The sequence below is a fragment of the Callospermophilus lateralis genome, chromosome 11 (genome assembly GCF_048772815.1).
Source record: "Callospermophilus lateralis isolate mCalLat2 chromosome 11, mCalLat2.hap1, whole genome shotgun sequence".
Taxonomy (NCBI): Eukaryota; Metazoa; Chordata; class Mammalia; order Rodentia; family Sciuridae; genus Callospermophilus; species Callospermophilus lateralis.
The window spans coordinates 67,052,452-67,063,381 of NC_135315.1; the positions used below are offsets into that span (position 1 = coordinate 67,052,452).

Sequence of the window (10,930 nt, forward strand, 5' to 3'; positions counted from 1 at the left end):
TTTTTAACAGGACTTATTTTTATGTATGGTTAAAACATTTATTTTTTATTTGTCCTAAGTAGTTTTACAGAACAGGAGGATGAATTTTTACACATTGTACAAAAATTTCTTCTTCCTCTGTCTGTCAATAGTGTAGGGTCGCACAAGTTGTGTAATCATTCATATGTATAGAGTAATAATGTCAGTCTCATTCCGCTTATTTTCCTCTGCACAACTCAAAGTTAACATTTAAGTTTTGATTAGAGTATTATGTGACTCCAATGACATTTTAAAAAATTATTGATATACTTTATTCATTTATTTATATGTGGTGTTCAGAATTGAACCCAGGGCCTCACACATACAAGAAAAGTGCACTACTACTAAGCCACATTCACAGCCCTCCAACGAAATGTTTTTTTTTTTTTTTGCACCTGTTTATCCTTTTTTTGAAGCACCATCAGTGATATGACTGTCCTTTAACCATCATGTATTCTTCTAAAATATTCATAGGAAACAGACACATGCATTTAATTCTGGGTTATTAATTTTTATCATTAATCAATTTGTATGTGTGTCCTTATGCCAGTACCACATTGTTGTGATTTGTATAAATTTAGAGTAATTTTGAACTTACAAAGACTGAGTTATATTTCTTTCAAAAATATTTTATTTTTGCTATTTGTGTCCCTTTTCTGTTTAGTCTGAATTTGATGACCAGCTCTCATATTTCAGCAAAATTTTTAAAAATGTGGTTGAGATTTTTACAGAGATTATTTTAGAGCTGCTGAGTATTTTGATCAGTATTTCCCACTTGTCAACCTAACTACATCATCTGTGAACATGGAATATCTTCTTATATATTTTGAACTATTATGTTTGATTAATGTTTTATATTTTTATGTAAAAGCTTTTTGTTTTGGTTATTTTTTCTACGAATTCATTTTTCATGCAAATATAGATTTTTTTAGATTTTTACATTAAATTGTTCATTACTGTTTTATAAATTAGATGATCTTTTCAGTATATATATATAAATATATATATATATATATATATATATATATATATATATATATATATAGTAATCTGTAATTTTGCTGAATTCATTATATTGCTGTGGCAGTGATATTTTTAACCTACATTATTTGGCATCTTTTATATAAGGGATCATATTGCCTTTAAACAGAGATAGTTTTACTTCCCTCTATCTAATTTGGTTGTTTTTTCCAAAAAAAAAAAAAAAAATTTCAATATTTATTTTCACTTGAGCCAACACTTGTTCTTTTACTGATATTCTAAAAAGAATTTAATGATTTTAACACACCTTTCTCACCACTGTGTAGATATTCCATAAAAACTAGAATAAAACAACTATGGAACTCAAAATAATAAAATCAACAACTTAGACTTAACTCATATATATAGAATATTTCAACCTGCTTCAAGCAAATATGCTTTCTTCTCAGCAGCACATGAGTCCTTCTCTAAAATAAACCATATAGGATGCCACAAAGCAACTCATACAAAATACAAAAAAGTAGAGATACTATCATGCACTTTATCAGATCATAATGGAATGAAATTGGAAATCAATGACTAAACAAAAAATAAAAGTTATTCCAACATCTGGATACTAAACAATAAGCTACTTAATGAACAATTGATTGTAGAAGACATCAATAGGAGATTTAAAACATTCTTAGAGGTACCTTAGAAAATAGACAAAACATATCAAAATATCCGGGACACTATGAAAGCAGTACTAAGAGAAAAGTTCATTGCATGGAGTTCATTCTTTTAAAAAAGAAAAAAGTCATCAAATAAATTTCCCCACATTACATCTCAAAGCTCTAGAAATAAGAAGAATAAAGCAATAGCAAAATCAGTAGAAGGCAAGAAATAATTAAAATTATAGTTAAACCAATGAAATCAAAACAAAAAATAGAAAGAATTGACAAAACAAATGTTGGTTATTTAAAAAAATAAATAAAATATACAGACCCTTAGCTACGCTAGAGAAGAGATGGACAGAAAAACTCAAATTACCAGCATATGTGATAAAAAAAGGTAATGTTAAAACAGACTGTACAGAAATACAGAAGATAATTACAAAGTATCTTACAAACTTATAATCCAACAGAATAGAAGATATTGAAGGCATTGACAAATCCTTAGCTCATACAATTTACGCAGATTGATTCAGGAAGATATACACAATTCAAACAGACCACTATAAAATAGCAAAAAAATAGAAGATACTATCAAAAGCCTACCAACCATGAAAGCCCAGAGCCAGATGAATACACATCTGTTTTTGCCAAGACCTTTACAGGAGAAGTGCTATCAATACTAATCAATTTGGGCGCGCAGGGCATGGCGGCGGCGGCGCCGGCGGCCCCCCACGCCTGAGGAGAGGGGACGCTGGCGCGGTGAGGCCTCCGCACGGCCTGCAAGCTTCGCTCACCCGCTGGCTCCTCGCCCCGCGCCCGGCCATGGCGGAGTCCACGCCCGCCCGACGTCCGGTGCCGCTCATCGAGTGGGAACTGTACTTCCTTATCGTTAGGTACCTATCGGCCGGCCTGTGCCGCAGAGCCGCCCAGGTGCTGGTGCAGGAGCTGGAGCAGTACCAGCTGTTGCCGAAGAGGTTGGACTGGGAGGGCAACGAGCACAACAGGAGCTACGAGGAATTGGTCTTGTCCAATAAGCATGTGGCTCCTGATCATCTGTTACAAATCTGCCAGCGTATCGGCCCTATGTTGGATAAAGAAATTCCACCTAGTATTTCAAGAGTCACTTCTTTACTTGGTGCAGGAAGGCAGTCTTTGCTACGTACAGCAAAAGGTAGCTTAATTTGAAGAAGTGTTCTGCTTTGTATTAATAGCTTAATAATTACTATAATTGTGATGTAATGTAAGTATTGTTGAAGAAAGGTGATATGTAACTAAATCATGCTGTGGACTATAAAATTCTCTGCATTTAGCATAGAACATTGAATCCTATTACCTAAGTGTTTAATGGGTTTTTCTGCATTTAAAAAATTGCTCAAGATACAGATGTTAAGCTAAAAAGCTTGAATTTATTATGAGATGTGTTTGAGGTTTTATCAATGTGAGTTGTTAATTTTTTCATTTTGTAGCTCACTCGTAACTTACTGAATGTAATTATATGTGTCTAATAAACTCTTAAAATGCTAGAAGTATTTCCTTTGCTATTTAGATTCCGAGAGCCCTTTGTTACCAGGGGAAGTGATTTTCTAAGGTTGGTAGCGGTTTGAAAACAAGCACCAAAAATGTAAAATTGCATGGTTCTTTTTTTTACAGTATTATTTTGGCAAATTATGTGCTAGTAAAATGTTTGAAATTGCTATTTTCCTGTTAGCTTGGTACAAATGACTTAGACTTAAGTATATGTATGTGATACCATCTATGTATAATGTGGCTAAACTGCTAATGGGCAAGATGGTTGGTTCCTCCCATCCTAAGGCTCCTCCCTTGACTCTCTAAGAGCAGTCGCTGGGATGCTCCCTCTTTAGAGGCACAATGAGGATAAAGCTTGACTGAGGAAGAACAGCCTCCCTTTTGGTTCGCTGCCAGACTGGTTTGTCCAGGTAGCTGTTTCCTACTGCTGTGTAGCCATGCCACATGTTGGCTCTAATCAGGAAACTGTTGGTATTCTTCCTTTTCTGTGTTCCTATTCACTTGTAACTACTCTTTTGTAGGCAGTTACTCAGTAGTTACTGGGGCAGCATGTTTTCCTCTGTTTTCTGTGTCAAGCTCAATGTTGTTCTGTGATGAGCACTGTTTTAGAATTGGCAGACCTTGGAAGAGACTTGATCAAGTGCATAGGGTAGGGCCCTGTTTCTCTATTGTTTTGTACTGGTGCCATGAGAGGATGCCTGGTAACTGCTCTTTGGTCATGATAGTGGTAATGGATCCATTCATGTAAAACTCTATATGCCTGTTAGTTTGGAGCACCCGAGGCTCATGGAGGTTAAGTATGCTGCCATCCCTCCCTTGTCTTTGAGTTGTGAGGTAGCTAAACTTCAGCACAGCAGACTGCCCATGACTTGTGTTCTGCTGCTGTCTCCTAGGAGGAAAGACATTTTTTCTTCAGTTCTTTTCTTGTAGGTCAGGGAGGGATGGGGCTTTTTGAGTTAATGTTCAGACTCACAGATCCTACTTATATGCCCTTCTGTAAAGGATTATCTGTGATCCTAAAATAAAGGGAAAGCTATTTAAGTTGTCAATACTTCCTAAAGAGACCAAAGTCATGGCAGTATTGGCCAAATTAATTTTAAGACTAAACAAGTCAAGGACTTTTATATGTGAAAGAAATTAAAACTTTTCTCAATTTTCAATTTTTGAAAAGTTGGACCAGTTGTGATTAAGGTCTTTAATATTGTATTGTATAATTCTACATTGAAAAATTGACACTTATTTGGCATTAAATGGGACTTGAAAAAAGATCTGGTTTTATGGCCCGTTGTTACTAATCATTTGTGGTGGATCTCTTTAAAGGTCCTGAAATCTTTGAGCCTCAGTTACCTCACTTGTAAATTGGCGAAAATACCTACCTCACAGGGTTGTTGTGAGGGTTTAATGAGATAATGTATGTGGAAAGCACTTTGTGAACTGTAAAATGCTACACAAATGTTAGTTGTTGTTGCTGCTGTATCTGAGATGTCCTAAGTTTTTTTTTCCCCTTTCAGAAATAGTCTAATAAACCTCCAGGGCTTTTCTGTTAAAGTAAAAAAAATACTAATCAATTTATTTCAGAAAATAGAATAAAAGGGAGCATTTCCAAACTCATTCTATGAGGCCAATATCACCCTGATTCCAAAACCAGGAAAAGACACACCAAAAATAAAAAAGAAAATTTTAGACTAATATAACTAATGAACATAGATAAAAAAAATTCTCAATAAAATTCTGGAAAATCAAATACAAAAATATCAAAAAAGATTGTGCACCATGATCAAGTGGGATTCATCAAAAAATTCAAGGTTGGTTCAACATAAGGAAATCATATCAAGACTTAAGTATAAGAATTATATGATCATCTTAATAGATACAGAAAAAGCATTTGACAAAATGCAGCACCCCTTTATGTTCCAGACACTAGAAAAACTAGGAATAACAGGAAAATATCTAAACATGATAAATGCTATTGATGATAAGCCCCAGGTCAACATCATTCTAAATGAAGAAAAATTGAAGTCATTCTCTCTAAAAAAAAAAGGAGCAAGACAGGGATGCTCTTTTTTCACCACTTCTATTTAACATAGTTTTTAAAACACTGGCCAGAACAATTAGACAGACTAAAGAATTTAAAGTGATATGTATGGAGAAATTAGAACTTAAATTAGCACTATTTGCTGATGATACAATTCTTTACCTAAAATAACCAGGAAGCTCCACCAGAACAAATTCTAGACCTACTAAATGAATTTAGCAAAGTAGCAGAATAGAAAATCAACACCTATAAGTCAAAGGCATTTCTGTATATCAGTGACAATTCTTCTGAGAGGGAAATGAGGAAAACTACCCTATTCACAAAACCCTCAAAAAGTAGTTGGGAATCAAAATATTGAAGAGGTAAAAGATCTGTAAAATGAAAACCACAAAACCCTAAAGAAAGAAATTAAAGAAGACCTTAGTAGATGGAAAAATCTGCATTGTCCTCGGATAGGCAGAATTAATATTATCAAAATGACCACACTAAAAAAAGCACTATACAAATTTAATGCAATTACAATCAAAATCCCAATGGCATTCCTCATAGACATAGAAAAAGCAATCTTGAAACTTATCTGGAAAAATAAGAGACCCATAATATCTATAGCAATCTTTACCAGGAAGAGTAAAGCAAGTGGCATTATTATACCAGACATTAAACTTTACAGCAGAGCAATAGTAACAAAAACAGCATGGTATTGGCACCAAAACAGACTAGTAGATCAATGGTACTGAATATAGGTCACAGAGACTAACCCACAAACTACAATTAATTTATATTATACAAAGGTGACAAAAAAACATGCACTGGAGAAAAGATAGCCTCTTCAACAAATGGTGTTGGGAAAACTGAAAATCTATATGCAAGAAAATAAAATTAAACACCTTTTTCTTACCATGCACAAAACTCAACTCAATATACATCAAAGACATAGGAATTAAACCAAAGTCTCTGCAGATATCTAATAGAAGAAAACATAAGCCCTAATCTTCATCATGTGGAATTAGGCTCCAACTTTATTAATAGGATTCCTGTGGCACAAGAATTAAAATCAAGAATCAATAAATGGAAAAACTCAAACTAAATGTTTCTTCTCAGCAAAAAAAAAAAAAAATTGTGAGGCAAATAAAAAGAAAAACTAATTCTTGGGCTTGGGGTGTGGTTCAAGTGGTAGCATGCTCGCCAGGTATGCGTGTGGCCTGGGTTTGATCTTCAGCACCACATACAAAGATGTTGTGTCTGCTGATAACTAAAAATAAATATTAAAAATTCTCTCTCTCTCTCTCTCTCTCTCTCTATCTATCTATCTATCTCTATCTCTAAAAAAGAAACTATATCTTGGGAGCAAATTTTTAACCATAACACATCAGATAAAGCATTAATCTCTCAGGTATATAAATAACTCGAAAAGGTAAGCACCAAAAAAAACCAAAATAACCAAATCAATAAACGGGACAAGGACCTGAACAGACACTTCTCAGAAAAGGATATAAAATCAATCATCAAATACATGATAAAATGTTTATTTTCTCTATCAATTAGAGAAATACAAATCAAAACTACTTAAAGATATCATCTCACTCTAGTCAGAATGGCAGCTATTTTGAAGACAAACAACAATAAGTTTGGTGAGGATGTAGGAAAAAAAATACACTCATACATTGCTGACTGGACTGAAAGTTGGTGCATCTGCTATGGAAAGTAATGTGGAGATTCGTAGAAAACTGAGAATGGAACCATAACTTGACACAGCTATTCCTCTGTTTGGTTTATAACCAAAGGACTTGAAAAAAGCATATTACAGGACACTGCCACATCAATATTTATAGTGACACAATACACAATACTTAAACTTTGGAACCAACCTAGATGCCCTTCAGTAGAGAAATGGATAAAAAATGTGATAAATATATATAAATAATGGAATATTACTCAGCAAAAAAGAGAATAAAATCATGGAATTTGCAGGTAAATGGATGGAATTGGAGAAGATAATGCTAATTGAAGTTATCCAATCTAAATAAAAGCAAATGTCAGATATTTCTTCTAATATAAGGTGACTGTCTCAGTGTTGGGTGTTGATGGGAGTATTGGAGAAATAGACAAACTCTATATAGGGCAGAGGGGTGTGAGGAGAAAAAAGGAGGTAGGTGGTTAGCAATGATTATGGAACGTGATTGACATCATTATCCAAAGTACATGTATGAAGACATGAATTGGTGTGAACATAGTTTATATACATACAGAGACATAACAATTTTGCTCTATATATGAAATAAGAATTGCAATCCATTCTGCTGTCATGTATTTAAACATAAGTTCAATTAAATTCAAAAATATTAATTTAGGGACTCAAGTTTTCAAAATGTACACCAGTTCCCATAGGAGCATTTTTAAAAATAACCCCTAAGGGAAAAACCTCAATGTCTGGAACCATATGAAATTATAAGAAAAACATGGCATAAACATCTCATGGAACATTATTCAGATTGGAAAAACAACAAAAAATTCTTCAGGAGTAATTCACAAACCTTTCAAAAATTATTGCAAGAGACTTAAAAGTCATGAATTATCTAATGCTGTAAGACTTTAATGTTGAAGGTGGAATTGAGAGTAGAAACTCATACAAAAAGACAAAGAATGGCAGTTTCCAGGAGCTTAAAAAAGATATCAGCGATATTTTGAAAAGAAGAATAATCAATGGAATGGATGGTGAATATTTTCACAATAGTACTAATGTGCTTACTGTCTTTTATATGCACTCTTAGAAAGCATCAAAAGGTTCAACCAGATGAATAGGACCAAAAATCTAATGGTTGGAAACTTATATATGTATAAAACTTTACAATTTAACTGTTATATAGGTGTGTGTGTGTGTGTGTGTGTGTGTGTGTGTATATATATATATATATATATATATATTAATCAGAATATATAAATAAGTATTTTTATTTCTTTAAATGTTAATTATTTTTATTTATTGTAAATTTATTTATTTATCTGCTTATTTATTTATTTATTATTGGTGCTGGGGTTACAATTCAGTGGTATGTAGCAACTCAACAAACCTACAGATCACTTTTGTTATTTTACTTACAGACAGAATTGCTGAGGCTGGTTTTGAACTCAAAATCTTCCTTTCTGAATCTGTGAATACAATGGTATTATAGGCATGTGCCACCTTTGAGGTATAAATTTTATTCTGAAACACATTTTAGGTTAATTTCAACAATAGTTACCCAAGTGTGCCATATAAGTACCAGATTTGATTTATCCATTTTGGTCTTTAGGCTTCTCAATGAACTCTTTCAATCTGTCCATTTCTATTCTTCCCATTGTCTTGTGATTACTATTCCATTCTGTTCTACTATATTTACTTATTGCTTTCTACAAATTAACGAGGACTTTTGGTGTTTGTCATTCTGCACTGGGCATATTACACATAATGAAAAAAAGGTCATGGTGTACTTCTTTATCTGATAAAATGCACAAAACAGAAAATTAACCATTTTGATCTTTTCTTTTTTATTCTTTTAATACCAACATCATTGTTTTACATATATAAATAAAACATTTTTTATCCATTTTTCTACTGAAGGGCATTTAGGATGGTTGAACCCCTTAAGTATTGTTTTATATATATACTGAATTATCATAATGTACCCCATAAAATGCATATATAAAATATAAATTAAAGAGTTTCCAGTATCTTCATACACAGCTGTGAAAAATTTCTCTATAATATAAAGAATTTTATCTCTCATGATTCTAAAGATGTCAACATATAATTTGTGTACTTTCTGACAATTTTAAAACATTTTAATGGATTGGGTCCATATAATTTCTCTTTTTTCTTTCTTTCTTTTTTTTTACCCATGAATTACACCCAATGGAGATAAACCATTAAGCAACTCATTTAACCATTAAGCAACTCATTAAGCAATTCATTTATTTTCTACATCTTCAAAACAGGGTCTTACTAAGTTCCTTAGGATCTTGCTATGTTGTTAGAGAATGGGCTCAAACTTTTGATTTTCCTGCCTCAATCTCCCAAGTAACTGAGATTACAGATGTTTGTCACATTGAAATTTATCCAAAAAAGGAGGAGGAGCTCTTAATACAGATTTAGTTAAGCATCATGCTATGCTTCTCACTTTTTCAAGGGTATTTTTCCTTAAGTAGCAGCAGTTTCTTCATTTTTTAAGTGGTATGTTTTACAAGAGAACAAAATGTAAAATTTACATGTTCGAGATATACACAAAAGCTGTCTGGCCTTAATAATTCATGCCATGAAAATTATGGAACTGTAGAATTATTTTAATAAGAAAAAAAATAATAAAGTTGCTTTACTAAATAGATGTCAGTATTTTATGTCACTGAATATATCCAAAGATGTACTGTGGGATATATTGTAATATCATATATTTCTTACATTCTTCTGCCTCATAATAGTATTTCTTTTGTGTGGTAATTTCGGATTAAAAATTATGACCTAATAAACAAACAACTGAAAATTGATAACTGGTTCAGGTATCTTGTAGAAAGGTTGTACATGTATATCATCAAAATAAACAATAATAAATCCTCAATTTATGAACATGTCCAATTATTTGAAATGGTGGAATGCTGTGACACAGGAGTTCCAGTGAGTGACTAGTATAGAAGACAAGAAGACATGAAAAGATATTTCACAAAATAAGCTCTTTAAGGAGCATGAAAACATCTGGAAAGATGTTAGCAGCACCTGTCAAATGGGAAATGAAATTAAAATTACTAGTAGATTCATCTAGCCACTAATAAGTGGCACATATTCACACAAAATGCAACAGTATAATACTAATTGGTTACAGAGTACAGGAAGTCTCTTTGATTGTTTCTTGGATGCCAATACAGCCTTCTGGGAAAGAAGCATTGTGTATTTTATCCTTAATAAATTTTCTATATGATCCAATGATCACACTTCCACATTTTATTCACATTATTTGTAAACAGATGCCTACAGAAATGGTGTACATGCTGCCAAATCTTGATCATTTTTCCTGATGCCAATTGAATAAGGAGGAAATGGTTTTTAGAAAAAAAGGCAAAGCAGGTACATCATTCCTTTGCAAGTAAAGGAGAAACACAGGGGACTCCAGTTCCAAAGGCTATGATTCTGCTCATTAGAGGGAAATAGGATTTCTGTGTGTGTGTGTATGTGTGTGTTTGTTTGTGTGTGTAGTGGGGATTGAACCCAGAGGAACTCTATCACTGAACCACATTTCCAGTTTTGTTTTAATTTTTTATTAAGAGACAGAGTCTCACTGAATTGCTTAGCACCTTGCTTTTGCTGATGTTGGCTTTGAATACACAATTCACTTGCCTCATCTTTCAGAGCCAATGGAATTATGATCATGATCCCCCATTCATTCCTGGAAGAACAAAGAAATTTTTTTTCTCAAAATAATCTATTTAAAGACTGCTTGCCAGGTACTCTCTGTAAAGAAATTGTGATTAACTTGTTAATATGGAAGATGGCTATTCCTGAGAACTTCTGGTGCCATCATTGAAGTATGAATTATTGGTTACTCTAGTGGGTTTGTTCTCAAAGCTGTCTATCAAAGACCACAAGTTACAAAACAGGAGAGAGAGAGAGAGAGAGAGAGAGAGAGAGAGAGAGAGAGAGAGGTCTTTTTTTTTAAAGCCACTTGGCAAAGTGATAAGGGTTATATTC

At 33.2% G+C, this 10,930-nt stretch overlaps 1 pseudogene; it reads left to right on the plus strand.

The window, feature by feature from the left end:
* The first annotated feature begins 2,474 nt into the window (after positions 1-2,474).
* On the plus strand, positions 2,475-2,837 carry LOC143409190 (bromodomain and WD repeat-containing protein 1 pseudogene; annotated as a pseudogene).
* The last annotated feature ends 8,093 nt before the right edge of the window (positions 2,838-10,930 follow it).